General features: G+C 45.2%; 1 pseudogene; it reads left to right on the forward strand.

Moving 5' to 3' along the window:
- The first annotated feature begins 12 nt into the window (after positions 1 to 12).
- LOC108634901 lies at positions 13 to 5,359 on the forward strand (annotated as a pseudogene).
- Positions 5,360 to 10,366: the final 5,007 nt, after the last annotated feature.

The following is a 10,366-nucleotide window of genomic DNA, read 5'->3' on the forward strand; positions in this document are numbered from 1 at the left end:
CATCATTTCTTCACAGGCATCAAAGATGTGATCATTTGGGGTAATATTAGTGGAAATAACTAATTGATCTGAGAAAAGCCAAGGTTTACAGATATGAGAGCGCTATTTGGGGACCTCCGCACTATTCACGCCCTGTTTAAGCCTGCTTTTTGATCGGTATGGTATCTCTTTAAAGTGAAGTATTCTAACAAGATTGAATAAACATATAATAATTGTTATAATCTTTTAAAAATCATCTTAGACATCTGTGTACAAAAATAACCTGACATTGTTCACACTCAGCCGCCTCATTTACGCTTTCTATTGAAGAAGTAAAGAAAATTCCCAGACACAGAGTTTCAACCAGTCAGACTCCACTTCAAATTTATTTGATTTTGGAATTATGAATTTTATATTTCAGGTTATCCTTAAAGTGGTTCACATATTCCATTAATGTTATTGCTAAAGCAAACCTATATAAAGTGCTTAATGCAAAGACAGAGATATGTGTTCAAATCAAAGCTAGTCGATTTAGAGAATCAGGAATTTCGAGAATTAGGAATTCCGGTGGGCAGGTCCAGGCCAAGCTGGGTGCTCCGTCTCAGGAGAGACAGAATTGAGACGCACTAAGAAGCCTTGTCTCTGGAGGCAAGCCGCCTGGGTTGGAATTCTCATCCAGTCACTTATTAGCTGTGTGACTTTAGAGAAGTTACTTAGTGTCTCTGTGCCCCGATTTTTCCTTGTGCCAACTAGAAACGGTAACAGAGTACAGGCCTTACAGAGTTCCTGGAAAGACGAAATGGATTAAGACAGGCAAGGCCCTCAGAACTGTGCCTGTCACAGTCAGCACCACCATCACAGAAAGAGTAAGGGAAGAAGTAGAGGGAGGGACGCATTTGGAGCTTTTTTCTAAACTTCGCAGTACTTTCCACATGCAGTACTTGCATGTGGGAGCACATGCATTTCATCACCCCTTTCTTCCCTTCCTTCCTTCACCCATGCCTAGAAGCTGTGTCCTTTTGTGTCCTCCACCTTCTTGGAGTACAGTTCCTGCGGTTCCACTGAATGGCTCCCTGGCGGGGCCAGCATCTCCTGGAGCTGTTGCGCTGGCTCAGCAGGGACGGCCTTCTCATGCTTGTTCTAGTTCAGCTGGACTATTCCCTGAGTTTTTAAACTTCAGATTAGAAAAGCTTAAGAATTCCTTACTTCCCAATATGAGGAAGTCAGCATTTCATGATACTTTATTTAAAATGAAAGGTACCCCTGGCTCCAGTAGCCTCTACGTAGAATCCATTGTTTGTGATGAAACTGCTCTTGCAGCCTTTGGCCCTTCTTCCGTGTTCATATTCATTTTATCATGGTTTTAGTTTGAAGTTTAGGCCTCCTTTCTGCCCTGTTTCATTACTTGACTCTTCATGGGACTGAAGAAGTTTGAAGAGGGTTTCAGGAAGTCATATTTCTGTCTTGTGGAGGTGATTTCTTGTGTTTAGATGCACTGACCCAGGGACCATTCTTTTTCATTCCTAGTCCTTTCTCCATTGTAAAATCATTTCCTTCTCTCCTCACAGGGATTGGGTAAACAGAGAGTTTGTGGCAAGTCTTAAAATGCTGACCGCCACAGGAAGACAATTTGGAGGCATGTTAGCTGCACACAGTATAGCCACTACGCTGAAATACTGGTGCCATGGCTCACCCCCTGGGGAGATTGTGTCTCTAGGGGTATTGAGCGAAGGTAAATCTGTTTTTTCATATCTTATGATGACTAAACACCTCAGTGTATGCCTTGTGCTCCTACTTTTGTGTCCTCGCCTGTCTACCTCCTTCCAGGTTCTGTGAGCTATCTGGATGTTCACGATTCCATAATCATGCATGCGTGCATTCCTTCACTCATCCGTTCAGCAATGCCACAGTAGCTTGTGTGTATGTGCTGGGAACACACACAGGGAGAAGGCCTGGCTTCTGCTGTTTAGGAAACTCACAGCAGAGAAAAGGAGAGTCACATATGTCAATGAAATCATTCCGTTGAGTTTTTCTCACTGTTTCCCAGCTGAGGAAGGGAAAGCAAGCTCAGTTTTCAGTAGGCAGCAGGAAGAATCAAGACAGGCATCATAAAGGAGGGGACACTTCAGAAGTGTCACCTGAAAGTATGAGTCATATTTCCCTGACAGACAAGTATGGGAAAATCACCTGGGTGCAGGAGCCACAGGAGCAAACACACAGATGCAAGATAAAAAGGGCACAGCTCTTTGGGTACCAGGCAGCAATAGGAATGTGGAAAGCTTGCTCTCCATCTGCAAACGATGTGTATATTTTTTATATCCTTACTATTTTAATCCACTAAAAACTGTACAGAGCACTTCTGTGTTTAAAATATAGGAAAGAAAGAATAGCTGATGCTCTACCTAGAGCGTAGGCTCTGCCTAGAGTATCTCTTAGCTTACAGCTTTCCATTCTCCCTGAGCAAAGCCCATTCATTCCCAAAGCTCCAGGCCTAGGTCTCACTGCTGAGCCCTGCCCTGTCAGACATTGCCAGCTGGATGTCATGTTGTCACTTCAAACTGACATACACCAAATTAAACCTATTGTCTTGCTCCCCGATGTGATCCACCTCTTGTATCCTTAATGTTACTAATGGAACCATGATTCTTCCCATTGTTTCAGTGACTATGGTGCAGCTCAAGGAAGTCTCCCCAAATCCTGCAAGTCTGAATTCATGTCTGTCTTTCTGTACTCACATAGCATGTGTTCCTCTATCAGAGAGGATATCACAGCCTGCCTTTATGGATGGGCTCTTAGCCTCATATGTCCTCTCCATTAGAGTTCATCTTCCCTGGTGGCTTAGAGGGTATAGCATCTGCCTTTAGTGTGGGAGACGCCAGGTTCAATCCCTGAGTCGGGAAGATCCCCTGGAGAAGGAAAATGGCAACCCACTCCAGTACTCTTGCCTGGAAAATGGCCATGGATGGAGGAGCCTGGAGGCTGCAGTCCCGCTGGAGAAGGAAATGGCAACCCACTCCAGTACTCTTGCCTGGAAAATCCCATGGATGGAGGAAGCCTGGAGGCTGCAGTCCCCTGGAGAAGGAAATGGCAACCCACTCCAGTACTCTTGCCTGGAAAAATCCCATGCATGGAGGAGCCTGGGAGGCTGCAGTCCATGGGGTCGCAAAGAGTCGGACACTGCTGAAACGACTTCACTTTCACTCTGAGGGCGGGGCCTTGGCTGGGTCTTCTTGTTGCTGCCTTCATGGGTAGAACGCTCAAAGAGTCTTGTTCAATTAACGTGAAAGTGCAGTAACCCATCATGTACATTCAAAATCACTGTGTTACCTTTTTAGTGAATTAGGCATTTAAAACCTCACCTTTTTTTTTTTTTTTTTTTTTTTTTTTTGTAAAAAGTTTAATTAGGAAGTCCGTGGTGTAATTAGGGAAGTGGTTAGTACTCCATGCTTCCATTGCAGGGGGCATGGTTTGAACCTAGTCAGGGAACTAAGATTCCACATGGCCTAAAGTTTAGTTAATCTCTATAGGAATTCATCAATAAGTGCTCGATGCTGGGGCAAGTGAGGTGAGAAGCAAGTGATCATTGTGTCCTTAGATGGTACCACATATATAAGCTCCCACTGCAGTATTCTTGGGCTTCCCTGGTGGCTCAGACAGTAAAGAATCCACCTGCAATGCGGGAGACCTGGACTCAATCCCTGGATTGGGAAGATCCCCTTGAGGAGGATATGGCAACCCATTGCAGTATTCCTTGCCTGGAGAATCTCCATGGACAGAGGAGCCTGGTGGGCCTACAGTCCATGGGTCACACAGAGTCGGACATGACTAAGCACAGCATAGCACAGTGTGTATATGTCAAGCCTAATTTATCCCATCCTCCTAATTTATCCCTCCCCCTTTCTCTTTGGTAACCATGAGTTGTTTTCTATGTATGTGGATCTACTCTGTTTTGTAAATAAGTTCATTTGTATCCATTTTTTAATATTTCACATATAAGTGATACCACATGGTGTTTATCTTTGTCTTACTTAGTATGATGATCTCTAAGTCCATCCGTATTACTGCAAATGGCATTATTTCATTCTTTTTTATGAGTGAGTAGCATTTCATTATAATATGTTAACGCATCTTCTTTATCCGGTCATCTATCAATGGATGTTTAGTTACTTCTACATCTTTGGCTATTGTAAATAGTACTATGAATTTGGAATGCATATATCTTTTCAAATTAGAGTTTTCTCTACAAACATGCCCAGGAGTGGGATTACAGGATCGCATGGTAACTTTATTTTTTAGTTTTTTAGGGAACCTCCACACTGTTCTCCATAGTGACAACATTTTTGATGGCTAGAATGGTGTGAATAATTTTCCTACTTGATTGAGGCACGAAAACAGGAGGCATTTTATCTGAAGGTTGCTCAGTTAGTAATAAACATTATCAATCTTTTCATTTGGAGCACATTTAAACTGGGAACTGGAACTGTGAGAAAATCACCAGCTCTCCTTCCCAGTGCTCGCTCCGTGGCTCTGTGATTGCAGTCGTAGGTCGGAAGAACAAAGGCCAGATTGGACAAGTGTCTGGGGCTCAGGGGCTACCTAGAGGCCCAAGGAAAAACTAAGGAAGCAGACAAGAGGAATCCAGACAAGGTGGGAGAGAAGGGCTGCATTAGTCCCCAAGGCAGGGGCAGGCCATCTGAACCCAGCGGGGATGAAAGGGATAAAGAGGGAACAGCAGAAGTGTAGGTCCACTATTATCATTAAAAACCATGTCATTAACAGCTATGTCTGTCCTTCTCTACAGTGTCACCAGGAAGCTTTATTTATCTGAGTGCTTTTGTCTTGCTTTGCTTTGTGTTTGTTCCCTGCAGGCCAGTTTTGGTATTCCTAAAGGGATTGTCTTTTCTATGCCTGTGAAATTTGAGAATGGAACTTGGGTGGTTCTTACAGATCTCAAAAATACAGAAATAAGTCAACAAGTAATGACCAGAATGGCAAATGATCTAATTCAGGTAATGTCAGAATAGCCACAAGGAAACTGACTTTAATAATGGCCTTAAATGGATTCCCCTAGATCAAGGCATACATTGTTTTACTGTGGTTTCAATTTGCTTCTTATTCCCAGGAACAATAGAAGGCCATAAAAGTCTGGAGAAATCAGCAGAAAGATCACTACTTATTTGGTTGTGTAATTTCTAGTATGTTAAAGATAGTAGTTGGTTACTTAAAAAATCCAGAATCAAAGTACATTTCTAGTAAAAGAATGATTAGGTTACTAATGTGATCATTTAATTCTCTGATTACAAAATTTTTTGCAAAATTTTTCCACAGGAGCAGCTTGTTGCACTTGGAGAGTTGGCAAATTTTCAGCCATGTCAATCAGGTAATCTATTAGATATGATATTTTATAGGGCTGCTATTAAAATAGTATTAAAATATGTATTAAAACAAAATCACTATTTAATATAAATAAATATAATCCATATTTCATCACTTTTCAGGTAAATTATTGACAAACTATAAGTTTAGTATATCCTTTGAAATAAAGTATTCTGATAAGAATGCTAAAGAAATCACACCTTAAATTTCTTTTTTGCTTTTGCTTACTTATTTTCGGCTATGCTGGGTCTTTGTGCTGTGTGTGGGCTACTCTCTAGGTGCGGTATGTAGGCTTCTCATTGCAGTGGCTTATCTTGTTGTGGAGCACAAGCTCTAGGCTTGCAGGCTGCAGTAGCTGTGGCACATAAGCTCAGTAGTTATGAATGCACGGGCTTAGTTGCCTCGGCATGTGGAATCTTCTTGGACCAGGGATCAAACCCATGTCCCCTGCATTGGCAGGCAGATTCTTATCCACTATGCCACCAAGGAAGCCCAAGAAATCACATCTTAATGCCACTCTTCCCTATTCCCTTATAAACTTTGTGTATTGTTCAGTCACTAAGCCATGTCTATGTGACCCCATAGACTATAGCCCACTAGGCTCCTCTGTCCATGGACTCTTACAGGCAAGAATACCAGAGTGGGTTGCCATTTCCTTCTCCAGGGCGTCTGCCCAACCCAGGGACCAAACCCAAGTCTCCTACGTTGGCAGGCAGATTCTAACCATATATGTTAGCTTCCTAGAGCTGCCGTAACAAAGTACCACACATGGGTGGCTTAAAACAACAGAAATTTATTCTCTCACAGTCCTGGAGATCAGGAGACCTAAATCAAGGTGTCAGCAAGGCCACACGCTCTCTCTGAAGGCTCTAGGAAAGAATTCTTCCATGCCTCTTCTACCTTCTGGTGGTGATGATTGGCATTCTTGGCTTGTAGCTGCTTCATACCAGTCTCGGCCATTGTCTTCACAAGTCTGTCTTCCCTCTGTGTGTACCCTGCTTCCAGATCTCTCTCAGGAAGAACATCAGTCATTGCCTTGATTGTTGTTCAGTCCCTCAATCACGTCAGACTCTGAGATCCCATGAACTGCAGCACGCCAGGCTTCTCTGTCCTTCACCGTCTCCAGGAGTTTGCTCAAATTCATGTCCATTGAGTCCAGTGATGCCATCCAACCATCTCCTCCTCTGTAGTCCCCTTCTCCTCCTGCCCTCCTCCCAGCATTGCCTTGGGAGCCCATCTTAATCCAGTCTGACCCCATCTTAACTTGATTATATCTGCTAAAACTGTATTTCCAAGGAAGGTCACATTTTGCTGATACCAGGGATCAGGAATTCAACATATCTTTTTGTATATTTGTGAAACTCACAATACTTACAATTACCTTTAAGTAACGTTAAAAAACAACTTTCAATAAGCTTAGTTTTCTTACTGATATTTTCTCTAATTGTAAACTCACAAGGAAGTGTTCTCATCTTTCTTTCCTTACAGAAAACGTCATCTGAAATATGAAAATACCAAAATAAATAAATAAACCTACTCTAAGAAAGAGCTTTCATCAAGTGTCTTTTGAGAGCTCAACATCCCTTCCTTCAATCATTGTTGATGGGAGTGTCAACCATCAGCCAGCGCTAGGAGTTAGAAATATGGGGGTGGATAAGATAGACCCATTCTTGCCTTTTGAAACCTACAGTTCATCAAGGATCATAATTACACCAAGGGCTGTAGCTGTAGTGAATCTCAGCACGAGAAGTACAGTGTGCTGTGAGGGCATGTGCCCGGGATGTGATCAAAAGAAGCTGACAAAGGAAAGCATACATCAGTGTGTTGGAAAAACTGCAAAAAATACCTTGTGTGGCCAAAGCCTAACGAGATGAAGCTGAGAGAGCGAGTGGAGAAGGGGCAGATGAGAGTTGCACAGGCTTCTGGGTGAAGAATGACCCAATCAGGTAGTGATCAGTTTGGAAAACATATTGGAACCCAAGGCGAGACTGTTTGCAGAAGACTGGTATCAGGAGGGTAGCAGAGTGACACAAGGAAGGGATGATTACAGCTAAGGCTGAAGGCCTGTAGACTTTTGAAAGACATTTAGGAAGTAGACTTATCAATACTTGATTATGGATTGGCTCTGGGGAATCTCAGAAGACTGACTTCTTTTGGTTAAGTGACTGGGTGGGTTTTATCAATATGGGGGAAAAAAATGGTAGAGGAAGATTATTTGAGAAAGACAGAGAGAGTGTGTGTGTGTGCGCCTGTGTGTGTTTGTGTGTGTGTGCCTCTGTGTGTGTGTGCCTGTGTGCATTTGTGTGTGTGTGTGCCTGTGTGTGTTTGTGTGTGTGTGCCTGTGTGTGTGTGCCTGTGTGTGTGTGGCCTGGTGTGTGCCTGTGTGTGCTTGTGTGTGCCTGTGTGTGGTGTGCCTGTGTGTGTGTGCCTGTGTGTTTCTGTGTGTGTGTGTGCCTGTTGTGTTTCTGTGTGTGTGTGTGCCTGTGTGTGTTTGTGTGTGTGTGTGCCTGTGTGTGTGCCCTGTGTGTGTGTGCCCTGTGTGTTTTCTGTGTGTGTGTGTGTGCCTGTGTGTGTGTGGCCTGTGGTGCATTTGTGTGTGTGTGCCTGTGTGGTGTTTGTGTGTGTTTGGTGGGCCTGTGTGTGTGTGCCTGTGTGTGTGTGCCTGTGTGTGCCTGTGTGTGCCTGTGTGTGCTTTGTGTGTGTTGTGTGTGTGTGCCTGTGGTGTTTTGTGTGTGTGTGTGCTGTGTGTTTCTGTGTGTGTGTGTGCCTGTGTGTGTTTGTGTGTGTGTGTTTGTGTGTGTGTGCCTGTGTGTGTGTGCCTGTGTGTTTCTGTGTGTGTGTATGCCTGTGTGTGTTTGTGTGTGTGTGTTTGTGTGTGTGTGCCTGTGTGTTTCTGTGTGTGTGTGTGCCTGTGTGTTTCTGTGTGTGTGTGTGCCTGTGTGTGTGCCTGTGTGTGTTTCTTGTGTGTGTGTTTTGTGTGTGGTGCCTGTGTGTGCCTGTGTGTGTTGGTGTGTTTGTGTGTGTGTGCCTGTGTGTTCTGTGTGTGTGTGTGCCTGTGGTGTTTTGTGTGTGTGTGTGCCTGTGTGTGTGTCCTGTGTGCATTTGTGTGTGTGTGCCTGTGTGTTTCTGTGTGTGTGTGTGCCTGCTGTGTGTTGTGCTGCTGTGTGTGTGTGCCTGTGTGTGCTGTGTGTGTGTGGCCTGTGTGTTTGTGTGTGTGTGCCTGTGTGTTTCTGTGTGTGTGTGTGCCTGTGTGTTGTTCTGTGTGTGTGTGTGCCTGTGTGTTGTGTTTGTGTGTGTTTGTGTGTGTGTGTTGTGTCCTGTGTGTGTGTGTGCCTGTGTGTTTCTGTGTGTGTTGTGCCTGTGTGTGTGTGCCTGTGGTGGTGTGTGCCTTGTGTGTGTGTGTGTGCTTGTGTGTGTTTGTTGTGTGTGTGTGCCTGGTGTGTGCTGTGTGTGTTCTGTGTGTGTGTGCCTGTGTGTTTCTGTGTGTGTGTGTGCCTGTGTGCTGTGTGTGTGTGTGCTGTGTGTGTTTGTGGTGTGTGTGCCTGTGTGTTGTGCCTGTGTGTTTCTGTGTGTGTGTGTGCCTGTGTGTGTGTGCCTGTGTGTGTGTGTGTGTGTGTGTGTGTGTGTGTGTGTGTGCCTGTGTGTGTGTGTGTGTGTGTGTGTGTGTGTGTGCCTGTGTGTGCCTGTGTGTGTGTGGTGTGGTGCTGTGTGTGTGTGTGCTGTGTGTGTGTGCCTGTGTGTGTGTGTGTGTGTGTGTGTGTGTGTGTGTGTGTGTGTGCCTGTGTGTGTGTGTGTGTGTGTGTGTGTGTGTGTGTGTGTGTGTGTGTGTGTGTGTGTGTGTGTGTTTCCTGTGTGTGTGTGTGTGTGTGTGTGTGTGTGTGCCTGTGTGTGTTGTGTGTGTGTGTGTGTGTGCCTGTGTGTGTGTGTGTGTGCCTGTGTGTGTGTGTGTTGTGTGCCTGTGTGTGTGTGTGTGTGTGTGTGTGTGTGTGTGTGTGTGTGTGTGCTGTGTGTGTTTGTGTGTGTGTGTGTGTTTGTGTGTGTGTGCCTGTGTGTGTGTGTGTGTGCCTGTGTGTGTGTGTGTGTGTTTGTGTGTGTGTGTGTGCCTGTGTGTTTTGTGCCTGTGTGTGTGTGTGTGCCTGTGTGTGTGTGTGTGTGTGCCTGTGTGTGTGTGCCTGTGTGTTTGTGTGTGTGTGTGCCTGTGTGTGCTTGTGTGTGTTGTGTGTGTGTGCCTGTGTGTGTGTGTGCTGTGTGTGTGTGTGTGTGTTGTGTGTGTGTGTGTGTGTGTGCCTGTGTGTGCTTGTGTGTGTGTGTGTGTGTGCCTGTGTGTTTTGTGTGTGTGTGTGCCTGTGTGTGTGTGCCTGTGTGTTTCTGTGTGTGTGTGTGCTGTGTGTGTGTGCCTGTGTGTGTTGTGTGTGTTGTGTGTGTGTGTGTGTGTGTGTGTGTGTGTGTGCCTGTGTGTTTCTGTGTGTGTGTGTGCCTGTGTGTGTGCCTGTGTGTGTGTGTCTGTGTGTGTGCCTGTGTGTGTGGTGTGTGTGTGTGTGTGCTGTGTGTGTGTGCCTGTGTGTTTCTGTGTGTGTGTGTGCTGTGTGTGTGTGCCTGTGTGTGTGTGTGTGTGTGCCTGTGTGTGTGTGCCTGTGTGTGTGTGTGTGTTGTGTGTGGTGCTGTGTGTGTTTTGTGTGTGTGTGTGTTTGTGTGTGTGTGCCTGTGTTGTGTTTGTGTGTGTGGCCTGTGTGTGTGTGTGTGTGTGTGTGTGTGCTGTGATGTGTGTGTTGTGTGCCTGTGTGTGTGTGCCTGTGTGTGTTGTGTGTGTGTGTGTGTGTGTGTGTGCTGGTGTGTGTGTCCTGTGTGTGTGTGTGTGTGTGTTTCTGTGTGTGTGTGTGCCTGTGTGTTTGCCTGTGTGTTCTGTGTGTGTGGTGTGTGTGTGGTGTGCCTGTGTGTTTCTGTGTGTGTGTGTTGGCTGTGTGTGCCTGTGTGTGTTTGTGTGTGTGTGTTGTTTGTGTGTGTGTGCCTG

This window comes from Capra hircus, unplaced genomic scaffold, assembly GCF_001704415.2.
Source record: "Capra hircus breed San Clemente unplaced genomic scaffold, ASM170441v1, whole genome shotgun sequence".
NCBI lineage: Eukaryota > Metazoa > Chordata > Mammalia > Artiodactyla > Bovidae > Capra > Capra hircus.